This window comes from Salminus brasiliensis, chromosome 25, assembly GCF_030463535.1.
Source record: "Salminus brasiliensis chromosome 25, fSalBra1.hap2, whole genome shotgun sequence".
In the NCBI taxonomy this organism is placed as follows: domain Eukaryota; kingdom Metazoa; phylum Chordata; class Actinopteri; order Characiformes; family Bryconidae; genus Salminus; species Salminus brasiliensis.
In genome coordinates this window covers 19,911,946-19,925,419 of record NC_132902.1, presented here as the reverse complement: position 1 = coordinate 19,925,419, position 13,474 = coordinate 19,911,946, and the positions used below count along the sequence as shown (strand labels likewise).

Here is a 13,474-nt window from a genome sequence, read left to right as displayed (position 1 = left end):
GTGTGTGTGTGTGTTCGTTCTGTACATTCCACCATCCTCCAAACACCATCCCTGACTGCCTTCTCTCAATGCAGAAGTATGTGCCTTCATACAGTGGTATGGAGAGCCTGTAGGGCAGGCCTGATTCACAGCACATTAGTGATGGGTCATGCTGCCATTCAGGGCTTGCCTTAGTCTTGCCATGACAACCCACACAGCTATATGTTTTATACTGATGGCTGTACCTCTATTTTAATAATCATAATATATTTGCAGATACTGAAAAAAATTGTGATACTGATTTGTGGTCATATTGCCCATCACTAACTCAGAATGCTTGACAGAAGAAGCCAATTGTGTTAAGTCAGCCACCCACAAGGCCATTTATGCTGTCTTAGACTGCTGGTCATGGATGGCTGTGGCACCACCAGGGATCAAGGTCAGGAGGTCCGGTGATTAGACAGATAATGATATGCTCAGAAAGGAGTATACAGTGACACACTGTATCATAATAACCACATCACACCAGCGTCCATCGCCCACCCCATTCCATCTTTCCACCTCTTAAGTTTAAAAGCATGCAGGCTAGCATCCCGTGCTGGAAACTCGTGTGTCGGGTCACGATGCATTAATGTGCGGCAGGGCCACATCTATCTCTGCCGCACACCTTGAGGGCATCTCTTAAATGGCGGAATTTGGTCATTATGTGGCATTAACCTCATTAGAAAACACTCTTTAGAGGCTGGGAGATAAAATTGATTTACAGCTGCCATTCCCACCACTGCTCCTCCGATCAATTGTTAAAGTATCCTTTTTATGGCCTGCAATGCTGCGTTTCTCCCTGCGACAACCTCACATCCCCTCTCGGTGTTCACTGGCTAGGTGTGTACGTGTGTAAGTGAGTGTGTGTGTGTGTGTGTGTGTGGGTGTGGGTGTGCGGAAAGCACACAACTCAATGTGGTTAAAAATTGAAAAATACCCTCCATAAGTGAGACTCAGCCATCCTCTCACAATAGAGCAATATGATAGCTTTTTAAAAGCCTGTGTGTGTGTATATATGTGTGTGTGTGTGTGTGTGTGTGTGTGTGTGTGTATGTGTATGTGTGTGGGTGGGTGAGTGTTTGTGGAGAGGTAAATCCATCTGCCTGGTCTGAGTGTGTGTATGCATGTCTATGTGGGTGTGCGTGTGTTTACGTGTCTGTACGTGTGTGTAAATGTCAGCGCGTCCAGCCTCTGACAGCTGGCTTTGGTGTGGCCGTTTAAGGCGAATGCGGCGCTGTATTTCCTTGATAAATCGATAACGCCACCCTCTTTACCCACCGTCCGCCTCACGCCATCCGCGAGATTGATCTGTGGCCAGCACACTTCAGAACAGCGCGCTCGGGAAAGGAGGGATAAAATATGGAGCGCTTTTGTTTCAGCCCTGGCCTGGTGCTAGATCCCAGCTAATAGCTCCTCGGTTAACTTTTCAACTGTCTCTACTGTCTCTACTGGGAGGCTTTCTGGAACATTGCTGTGAGGATCTGATTGCATTCAGTGACAAGACTGTCACCAATGGGTGAGGTAATCCCAAAAGTACCGGATGGAGCACCATCATTCCAGAGAATGACGTTTCAATGCACTCGAAAGCTGAGGGGCTTAATACCCCTCTAGCCCAGGCCTAGCATTAGGCATGGTGCCTATAGCTTAATGTTTATCTGGTCCAGAGAGTCTTATTCTATTCTATCAAACTAAAATAGCTTAATGCATTTATTAGAAGGGGACATTTGGACATGTGATGTAGATCTCCCCCATCAAACAAAGCTACCAAGCTGAAGCATAGCAAGTATTTCCTCCAAGCCACTACGACTGTGGCAAATGCAAGGTCAATGGGCAGCTCAACATGCTTGGAGGAGAACACTAGCCAATGCCTAGATGAGTTGTTTGGTCTTGAGACCTCCCCTAGAATTTGATTGGTCCTAATCACTGTGTCATTTGTTCTGATGCCTCACATTGACTGCGATTGGTGTGTATGTCACATAGTGGGCCTCCGGTGGTGCGGTGGGTGAAAGACGTCCCATTAGTAGTTTAGATTTCTGTAGTTCTGCTCTCTAATAATTCTCTCTTAGCTGGAATGGCACTGGTCATGTGAGGTCTGGGAGACAGAGCTGGGCGGACAGATCCCTGGTCATCCTTCTCCGTCAATGGCAGCTCGGCGACAGAATTCCAGCCCCCGTGTCAGAGTGGGAGTAGCCAAAAGGACGCCGTGGGACACAAGCCCAGTCTGCATTGCTCCTTAACATTTCACAGTGTTTTAAATGTCTTCTGGAATAAAGCCACTGACTCAACTGGCCTGAATGGCATTTCAACAATAATGTATCTCCTCAATTATTCACACCTTTACTGTGCCATACAGCCCCAGTTCATAACCCCATAGCCCTTACTTTATGTCTCGTCTCTCTCTCTCAGTCTCTCTCTCTCTCTCTCTCTCGCTTGCTCTCATGCTCTCTCAAATACACAGACACACACACACACTCTCACACAGGAATGCATACACTGAATATCTTCCCACTCTCCCCAGAATTATGACACATTTTCATTTCACGTCATCTTTCTGAGTTTGGCAAGGGTAAAAAAAAATGAGAGAGAGTCACACAGAGAAAGAGAGAGAGAGAGGGAGAGGGGAAAAACACCATCACACCACTGTATTTAGGTGTCAAGATAGCAGGCCATCTTGACTTTAATATAAATAGATATAAATCATGGTGCTAGCTTTTTTTTTTTAACACGCTATCAACAGACAAGCGCTACATTTTCACCCACACCTCTCCCGCATCTTCACGCCGAGGTACACGGGCCATTCCACCAACTCAGTTACAAGTAGCTGCTAGGTGAGCTAACCCTGGCCAGGCCAGACTTCCCCCACCCTCCCTCCACTTTATCCAGGCCTTTAGCAAACCAACATTACCTTCTTATGTTCCCTATCCATTATAAATCCCAAATTTCACAACGTAGCCAGAAATTCCAGGCAGTATAGTACCAGGTGGATTCATACGGCAACTGCTGGGGAATCAGTCTTGAGGGATGGGTAGTTCTATTTGTAATTTTCTAGCAAGGATACAAAAAATTTTTGGAATTCAAAGGCATTCCCTGTAAAGGCGACCCGATAAAAGTGACCGGAACTTGTTTATTTCCAATAAGAGCCATACATGGAATTACATGGGATTTCCAGATCTGAACACTGGCGATGTAAAAATTGCAGGCTTATCTCCGTTACTGTGAAACGGTGCCACTAATTTGGTGTCTAGATATTTGTACCTACTAGACAAGACACTTGAAGACATTTCTTACACAGTTTTTACAAAGATTTTGACATTCCCTAATGCTTCCTTAATTGGGATTTGTTCAGCTTACAAGGACAGTGAGATCCATCACAGGAGTGGAGCACAGCAGTGGACAATTCTGCAGTTCACGAATCTGATTGAGACATTTTGTTAGGACTTTTCTTGAGATTCCTATACCTAAGAAGATATTGGTGAACAAGGTTCCAGTAAGAACCATGGCTCCTAATGAAGCCAAAAGTGTTTCTTATATGTTTCTTTAATTTTCTTACTTTTAAGAGTGCATGAAAGTGGAAAGTGAAACCAGTCCAACTTCCATTTGAAAAAATTAAAAACTGCCTGCAATGGCAGTGGTTCTCGTGTCCTATCTAATCTATTATAATCTAATCTAATCTAATCTAATCTAATCTAATCCACAAGTGTGGTTAAACCAAACACTCTGTTGTCAAAACATGGTTAAACTCTGCATACAAAAGAAAAGGCAACAGAACCTTTGAGACACGTCATGTCAGAAAGTAGTCCTGAAGTACTGTATCAGTTCACACTGTTCTTACTGTAAAACAAAGAGGAAGAGGAAGAGGAAGACGAAAATGTGTAGCCTACCTTGGAAGGTGCTCTGTGTGTCTGTATCACCTATGAAAAAACAACAAAGCAAATAAATGGTTATTATTATTAGCAGATGCACGTTATTAAATAAAGATGAAAAAGAAAAAAAGAAACGTGATAGGATATATATTACACAAAGAGTCATAACTAATATTCCTTCCAAACATGCGGATTGGCACAGTGTGGGTGAGTAATGTGCTGGTGCGTGTTTCCTTTGTGATACCCTTAATGTCTTATTTAAGCAGCTGCCAACAGGCGCCCGACTGTCCTCTGCCATAGCGGAGCACTTATGAGATTAAAAGGGAATTAGCTTCGACACAGATCCTCTGCATATTCACATGTATAGGAACAGATGATGTAAACCCAACAGAGTGGGTAGTCATCATAATCATCTTCATCATTACGGTCATCATCATCACCCCATACGGATTGCATCTCGGGAATTACAGGCAGGCGCTTGTGCCACAGGCACCTAAGCACACAGTCACGGCTCAGCCGAACGAAGGCTTATTCAGCGAGAACATCTCTCTCCCTCTCCTCCCAACCCAACCCCCCCCCCCCTTCCTCTCTCTCTCTCTCTCTCTCTGTCTCTCTCTCTCTTTCTGTGCCTGTCTGTCTTCTTAGCTATGGCCTGGGCCCTCGGAAGAAAATGCTGAGCTCACATGCACCCCTCCCACCCTCCTCGGAAGGGCTTCCCTCAGTTAAAGAGAGAAGGAAGGAGGGAGAAATGAAAAAGGAAGGAGAAGAATGTGAATCAGCTGTCTAGGAGCCTCTCTCTCTCTCCCTCTCTCTCTTTTGCACAGCACGTTTCCAAGACATTTGCTACATAGTTGGTGATTAGCGCACCAACAGTGTACTGGACATTAAATAGGAATGCACCAATGTGGAATTTAACCAGTAGTTAACACCTTGTGTTAATCAGCATGAGTAACTAATGACTGCACATGTAACTGAGCGCTACAATATATAGCTAAATGATGAGTTCCAATGTTTGGCTGCATTTCCAATATTTTCCAATAACAACAATGAAACATTCCCACTTATTTCTGGATAATAATGGCAGCCGATATATTAAATATCTCTAACAATGACATTTTTCTTTTTGTTGATGATTAAAAATTAATAAATAATTAAAACCTTACTAGGGATGCACTGATATAGGAACCACAAGTCTATGTCCATATCCATTATCATTCATGCCTGTATTTATCTGTGTTTATATCAATGTTGGAGCATGAATACTTACTAAATGCAGAAATTGGCACTTAATCTACCTGGATTAGCATTACACAGAAATACAGTGTTTAGTTTATCAACAATTAAGAAATTTCCGTTTTCCGTTTTTAACATTTTTGACACTGTCACTGTGAAACCTTCTCCTGTAAAGTTGTCATTTTAGAAATACATAGTTTTTGCCTGCCAGTGACGATACTCAATATTTTTTTTTCTACAAGAACTATGTCATCATATCGAAACATCTGTCCAATGATTTTATTAAGCAATTTTCTACTAAACCCCCTTACAATTTATTATTATTTTTTATTTTTATTTATTTATTTTTTGCTTACTTTAGAGTATCAAGTCAATAATAATTCTAAACCTTTCGGCAAGCGATGTATTCGCCTCTGATATATCGTGCACCCCTGACATCAAAACCTCTTTTCTGGCTTTTTTATTAAAAAAAGAACAACACATGCCGCTGACTGAGAGGAAACAGTTCCCCGGTCCCTGTTTATATGTCTCTTTGCTGTTTATTTAGCGAGCTTCCCCTCCACACAAGATCCCCCCCTTCTACGCCTTGTCTTCTTTACATGCTACATGTTTGATCTCTCCTTGGTCTGGCTGACCACAGCTATCATAACTAGAAAATGTGTGGTCTGGCACGTGCGCTCAGTGCACAGTGAGAAACACAATCTCTCTCCTCCGGGCCGTGTGATTTCCAAACCTTTTTTTGTTTTGTTTTGTTTTTCATTTCTGTCCTTTTTTCTGTAGTTGATTGACACAGCGCACAAAAGAGAGATAGAGAGATAGAGAGAGAGAGAGAGAGAGAGAGAGAGAGAGAGAGAGAGAGAAACAATACAGTAGTTCCGGCCTGGCCCTAATACGACCAGACAAGATAGAGCAGAGAACAGGAAACAATTGGAGGAACAAGTGAGAGAGAGAGAGAGAGAGAGAGAGAGAGAGAGAGAGAGATAGACAGAAAGAGAGATAGACAGACACGCAGAGAGAGAGCGAGACAGACAGAGAGAAGGAGAGAGAGACAGAAAGGCTGAGAGAGCGAGATAAGCAGAGAGAAAGAGAGAGACAGACAGAGCGGAGATAGACAGACACACAGAAAGAGAGCGAGATAGACAGAGAGAAGGAGAGAGAGACAGAGATAGACAGAGAGAAAGAGAGAGAGAGAGAGAGAGAGAGAGAGAGAGAGAGAGAGAGAGAGAGAGAGAGAAAGAGGAGAGACAGACACACAGAAACAAAACGAGATAGAGAGAAGGAGAGAGAGAGAGAGAGAGAGAGAGAGAGAGAGAGAGAGAGAGAGAGAGAGAAAGAGAGAGAGAGAAAGTTAGCCAAAAAAAGGGGAGAGAAACAGACACACAGAAAGAGAGAGTGAGATAGACAGAGAGAAAGAGAGAGAGAAATAGACAGTGAGAGACAGACAGAGAGGGAAGAGAGGGAGAAAGGTGGGGTGGTGGTGGGGGGGCGATGTTTGAACTAAAGTGATGACAGCTGTGGATGGTGCTGGGTGTGTGGGGGTCACAGTGTGGTCTAACTTGTGGGTCAGCTGCCCCTTGCTAAATGAAGACTGGATGTGATATTGTTCTAGTCATCGCGACCATCTGATGTCAATTTCACACAGCGGTGGGACCCTCCACAAGCTGGTCTTCACCACCAACCACACGGGTAATAAACAAAACCCATACACTCGCTCACTCACACACACACACACTCTCAACATCCCAAGAGTACACATGTACAAACACACACACACATGCACATGCTCCACAGTAACACACTCATTTACACAAGTTTTTACACTATATCAGGACGTGAAATCATATGCCGCATATGGCGTCTTTTTTTCCATTACTTCAAAACACCAGCTGTCTTTTACATTATGTGAAAATGAACGAGTGGATTAATAGAAGTCTTGGAATAGTTTATTATATATTATATTATAAAGTTTATAGTTTTCTTTCTCATGAAAAGTTATTATGAAAAGTTTACACACCTGAAAGTGACATGGTATATTTTACTGCTACTATCAGAGTTACATGCATTTTTACTTCCTGTATGTTTAACAAACTGAGATTTCACACAAATAATTAAAATAATTAAATCATATTAAAAACAAGAAATGCAACTAGATTTCAGCAAATATTAGTTAAAGATTTTTATACTGCATTTTCTAAGAATTAACATCTTATTTAGTTGACATAACTTTTATCATAATAATAAAAGTTTTGTTTTTATATTAAAAATGTTACAATAATTTTAAATTGTAAATTATTACTTAGAAAAATATAAACAATATGTTTTATTCTAAAATTCTAAATTTACATATTACATTGTTTAAGAATTTAGTTCACTTATTAGTTATTTTGCTAATTTACTTAGAAAAAGTCAGACAGTTTGTTTTTTGTGTTTGTGTTTTAAGAAATGCAACTAGATATTACTTATAATAAATGTACAAATAAATATATTTTTGATCCAGAACTTCTGAATTTGCATACTGTATTGATTAAGAACTTACAGTTTAGTTACAATTGATATAACTGATATAACTAAAAAAAAAACTAAGCTCAATGTTTACACTTGTGTACTTTTACAGAACCATACAAAGGTCTTAGTGCCAAAATTAGTTTGAAACTCTTTATCGTGGTGTTTAGCCAGTGCTTTAGTCACTACATAACATTAGAATAAATTAAAATAAACATAAAGGCAGTAGTCAGAATTTGGTTGTCATCACAAAAAAAATAAAATGTAAAATAAAATAAAAAAGAAAAGATTTTTTTTAATTGTTATTATTGGATTTTTACATTTATTTTATTTTTGTTGGGTTTTGAGTTATTTCGTATCAAAAATCCCTAATAAATGAACCAATAAAAATACTCCAAAATGACTGAGAATAAAATCCCTTTACATTTATTTCCACTTAAAGTTTTTTTTCCCTTTTTTCTGTAAAGTAAAGCGATTTATTTTTGGAGATACAAGTTTTTGCCTGACAGCAACAATGTGCGGTTGTTCACTAAAGTTATTAAGTTTTTGTTCAGCTGCAAAGTTACAAAACTTACAAAAGCACAGGTCTGTGAACTCCACACACTGTAGGGATGTGCTCAGCTCCACCAGCAGCTCGCCTGATTTTCTTTAATGAAGAACTGCTAAGCTAAACTGCATAAACAGGTTCTAACTGTAAAAGCAGGTCTTCCCTGAGTTAGACCGTTTACTGAGTGTACTGGTATGTATTGCAGTACTAACAAAGAAACACTTACTGCCCAGATAAACAGCTCCACACACTGTTCTATCATTCTCTCAGAAGCCTTCTGCACAATACTGTCAATGATTCCTATAATAGCACGGACGGCACACAAGATGCTCACCATCCTAAAAATACACAAGCCCAAACCCACACGTACTGTACGCTACCACTTTTGCACACCAAAACACATACACATACACACACACACACACACAGGTACACTCATCGTCCCAGCTCACACAGCCTTGAACCTTCACCACACTGCCCGGCTTTCCAACACCGTTCACTGTTGTGTTAAAAACAGGGGGTGAAGTGCACATGCCATGAGAGTATAAGCCAAAACCAGAGGAAATATCAATATCTAATCAGCCTTGATGCACCGTCAGCGACGAACATGAACCCCTCCGCCGTAACACACTCGCTACACACCGAACATCCTGAAACATCCCGAGCCACGGGAATCAACATTAACACATACAGACACTAATTCATTCTGAGACACACCTCCCAATCTCTCATCACACACACACACACACACATGCACACATACACCCAACACAAAAACACATCATCTCATCTCACTCCCAAAATGATGCAAAATATGAAACCATATTCACAGAAGCCTCTCCACAATCATCTCCTGTGCGAAAATAGCAATCTTGTCTTTCAGCCGAGGAAAGGCGAGAGCCATTCTAAGAGGCTATGAATTTGGTTGGAGCTGAATAGGATGTTGGTACATGTTTTACTAAAGGAAATATAATGGCACACTATTATTAGATCACATTAATCATGAGGGTGCCAAAGGCACTGACAGCAGCCCTGAAAGGGATTGAAAACGTTCGTAATGGATATAAATTACCCATTGTGTGATAAAAGGATTTTTCCCACTAAGAAGGTGGGAATAAAACACAGAGCTTCCAAATGCACGCGCGTGTGTGTAAAATATGGACTAATGCAGGTTATCTCAGCCGGATTAAAATTTTAAGGGAATCAGATAGTGATGGAGAGAGGCCTTAAGTTAAAGGAGAAGGAGGGTGAGGGGGGGCAGGCTATGAAAGTATAGGAATTAAAAGCTGATTAGATCTGAGATTCTGTGACATACGAGGACCAGAGAGAAAGGGAGAGTGTGTTAGAGACAGAGAGAGAGAGAGAGGGGGGGGGGGGAGGGGCAGAAGGCAGGAGACTTGTTTTGATAGAGGTCTGTCAGTTGGCACGGCGATAATGAGTCACGTCTCTCTTATTCGGTTATTTATTGCCGACTTGGCTGGCAAACAAAAGATCAATAATTTTGAGCAAATCTAATGTTGTCCCTGCCGCTAATGTGCTCGTCCATCTCCGCTGGCATCCTCACATGGGAGCAACACTGAATCTGTGGTTATTTCACATCAAATGCAATTATATCATATGGCTTTAATAACACGGCGGGGCCCCCCCATGAATATGTGGCGATACTCGATAATGCCCATGCATATGTGCACGCGTGCAATTGTCACACGCCAGTAAATTATAATGTATGTCTGCATATCAGACGCGTTTTTCGCATTCCCACTGAATCAATCTTCATTTGCGGGCCTCAGATTTACAATGAAGGATGAAGTGCTCCAGCAGTCCATCCACCGACTGACAGCAAACACTCACGAGCGTGCAAAACACACACACACACACACACACGCACCTACGTACATACGTACATCCCATCTGTTAACAGTATGCACCTCAAGATAAGATGCTTATCACGTTTTTACTAGCGATATAGAGATGGCTAATTGTTCTTCGCATATACTACATCTCCCATGATTCCATGGCATGGCTGTGCTTAATGAAGTTGCCGGTAACAGATGCCCCCACCCGCCAAGTTGCCAGTCTCTGCAGGTATTAGTCAAAGACAAAGGCAGACACCTGGAGATGAATGAAAGGAATGAACACAAACAAGGATGCTGAGGTGAAGAGGCGCTACATAGAAGAGCATATCAGCCCATCATTTCTAGATTGGGTGGTTTTCGGCTGGTAATGAACAGATTGGACAGTTTAGCAATGTTAAGGATAGTAGTTTGATCTCAGTTTCTCAGAACGGATACTTTTAAAAGGCTTGTGACCATACAAATGGGAAATTGAGATTTCTACAGCTGCAGTCATGCAAAAATCTTGCATTTCCAAAATGACAACTTCACAGGAGAAGGGAAAACCTTCATAACTTTCAGTGGAAGTCAATGGAAAAATATGTTTATTCTGGAGCGTCTCTTTTGGCCCGTTCATCATCTAATTTGGACACAATGTATAGATCTGCATGATGCTAAAAAATATTAGCATTTCATTCATTTGAATGCATTTGTATCTCTAAAGAAATAAATGCTATATTTCTGTGTAATGCTCAAGTGCTAGTTTCTACATTTACTGCATTTCTAGGCTCTAACACTGTTATAAGCATTGATAGAATCAGAGTTCAGAGGCATCAATACTTCAGATCAGATGTGCCCAACCCTCTCCTCTTGCTGCTCTCAGAATTGCCTCTAAGCCTCACGTGATGACCTCGGTTCCTGGGGGATAGACAACACGAACGCACATGCTCAATTTGTACTGTTCAATCTTAAAGGTGACTTTCTGATTGCATCCTGTCTCATTTTCTCCCCACTCTCACCCATCTGTTGTAGCGAACCTGCTGCCTCACCTGCCGCGCAGCCCCGAAGGGAGCCTGACTGACATCCGCCGATCACCGGCGCCGCACGCGACAGTGAAGTGGAGCCGAGTGGCGCGTTAATAACTGCCTCGGCTCCGCCTCGCGCAGGAGCGTGGGAGATACGGCGAAGATCGGATATCATTAGCACAAGCTCGCGGCACCGGGTCTACACGAGTGTCAGGAATCACAGCTCCACGCACACAACATCAAAACAAGGCTCTCAGCCCAAAATACCACATCTCCCCATCCACCCACGGCCTAGACAGGGTCCAAAGCTTCGTACACATCACAGCTTTGAAGGGCGCAAATCGCATTTACACCAAATTTTTTGGTCTAAATGCGACACAAAAAGGATGATCTTTTCAAATCAGATTTCAGCCACTTACATACAGTGTGTGGTCCTAGAACTGGTACATGTCTGATATGTGAAAGTGCGGCGCCGTGAGCTTTTACTTTGTTGTGCTTTTCACAACACAAGCGCATATCACTTGCCATCATCTCATCTCAAATCGTCTGTGAGAGCGAGAGCGATATATCAGCTAGCTGATATTAGCAACTGACATTGGTGGCTTTTACAGATACTGCAGAAAACATCGCTGACGGGTGCCGATTCCCACCCAGTAGTTTTCTAGCATCTTTTTGAACTTCAGCTAATTCAACTTCGTACACAAGAGTACTGGAGGAGAGCGCCAACCCCTAGCTAGTTCAGCCAACAGATCTACGCTGCGGTGAGTAATGTGGGAATAGGGTGGACCATCCTACCCATCCAGAAAGATTAAGGCCAGTTGTGCTCTCTGAGACTTCCAACCACAGATGTGGCTGTGGCATCACCAGGGATCGAATCAACAGTCTACCAAATGTCAGAACCAACGCTTAGACAGCTTCGCCACTCAGGAGCCTTATGCTAGATTTTGAAGTCCTATGCTAATTGACCAGAACGGGTGGGCAATTCCAGTCCTGCACAGTTTTGTGCTTTCCCTGCTCAAGCACACCTGATTCAACTCACCTGTTAATTGCCAGGTTTAGTAGGTCTGTTTAGTAGAGCTGGGAAATCAAACCGAAGCAAACCATGCTGAACTCCAGCCCCCATTTCCCACCCCCTGAGTCATCATATGTATCAGTTAGTTCAAAATCCAGGACTGTAAACTGGATCCAAGGTCTGGATTTGAAAACGTCTGCCTTAAGAGATAGATATACTTGCCCTCTGGCCATGTGTTTAGGTAGACAACCAGCTGCATCATGAACAAACTGTTCATATACTTGCCTGTGTGCTACATATGTTACTGGAGGCCTCTACTAGAGGGCTGACCACTCTGTTTGTCCAGTATCACTAAGGAACCCATATGAGATGCTAGATGTAACGATTACCCAAATTCATGAAAAATAGTACCAGAAAATGTGCCATATGTTAATCTTAATGTCCTATACACTAGTGTACTAGCCGCCAGCTAACAAGTTAGCATCAAGCTAATATCGTCACTGTCCTGCGAAAGAATGTGTATATCTCCATTTTTGCTGTTTTTCAATTATTGACATAAATTGAATCTGGCATTGGTTCTTTACATTGGGTCCGTATTGAATGATGAACGGACCAATAGAAATGCTCCCAAATGACCTGAAATAAAATATTTTTACATTGACTTCCATTAAAACTTAGGAAGGTTTTTCCCTTTTCCTATAAAGTTTGTAAATGACAGCGATGATCTACGCTTACAAGAACTGTACTTTTTCCTCTGTGCTGTGGCTCCGTTAGAAAAGCAGAAAGGCTGGATACTGTGATGTGAATGTAACTCAAAACATGTACAGTAGCCTACATTGCGAGGTGCCTTATCTATCTATCTACCTTGGAAAGAAAAGACTCAATCAATACGAGACACAACCAGACTGAAATGCTGAGATTAATTCATTCGGACCTTCTGGACAGTCGATAAAGTGGCTTTAATAGGTCTATACATTTAAGACAAATGATACGCTGGACATATGGCACGCTGACCAGAGCTGCAACTACCTAGCCAAGCGGGGTATGTGTTACTGTTAAGCCTGGCCATGAAAAAGGCCTAAAACGCTGCTGACTAAAGTGAGCTGTGTGTCAGGGATATCTCCAGGGATAGAGATGATGTCAAAGCTCGCTGTAACGGAGCCTGTCTACTCTTTTCAACAATACTCTCATCTTCTTTATGCCTTCTTTCACCCGCCAAACCCTCCACACGCACAGGCAGGCAGGCAGGCAGGCAGGAGAAGAGCTTTCCCTGAGCATTTAAAGATGTCATTTTTTAAACATACATATCAAAGTGCTGGGAAAGAGGGGTGCTTTTTCGAGTGTCTGCCTTTGTGCTTGAGCACAATGTGGCTTTGAAAAGAAAGAGAGAGAGAGACGGGGGGGGGAGGAAAAAAAAAACACAAAACTGAGAGACATCC

At 42.2% G+C, this 13,474-nt stretch overlaps 1 protein-coding gene across 5 annotated transcripts in view; it reads right to left on the bottom strand.

Moving 5' to 3' along the window:
* The window catches only part of znf536 (zinc finger protein 536), a 255,016-nt gene that overhangs the window by 200,205 nt on the left and 41,337 nt on the right, over positions 1–13,474 (bottom strand). For all 5 annotated transcript variants that reach the window (XM_072671541.1, XM_072671544.1, XM_072671543.1 and 2 more), the window contains one exon: positions 3,903–3,932. The gene's annotated coding sequence lies outside the window, so the exon portion shown is untranslated. The remainder of the gene's footprint in view (positions 1–3,902; positions 3,933–13,474) is intronic.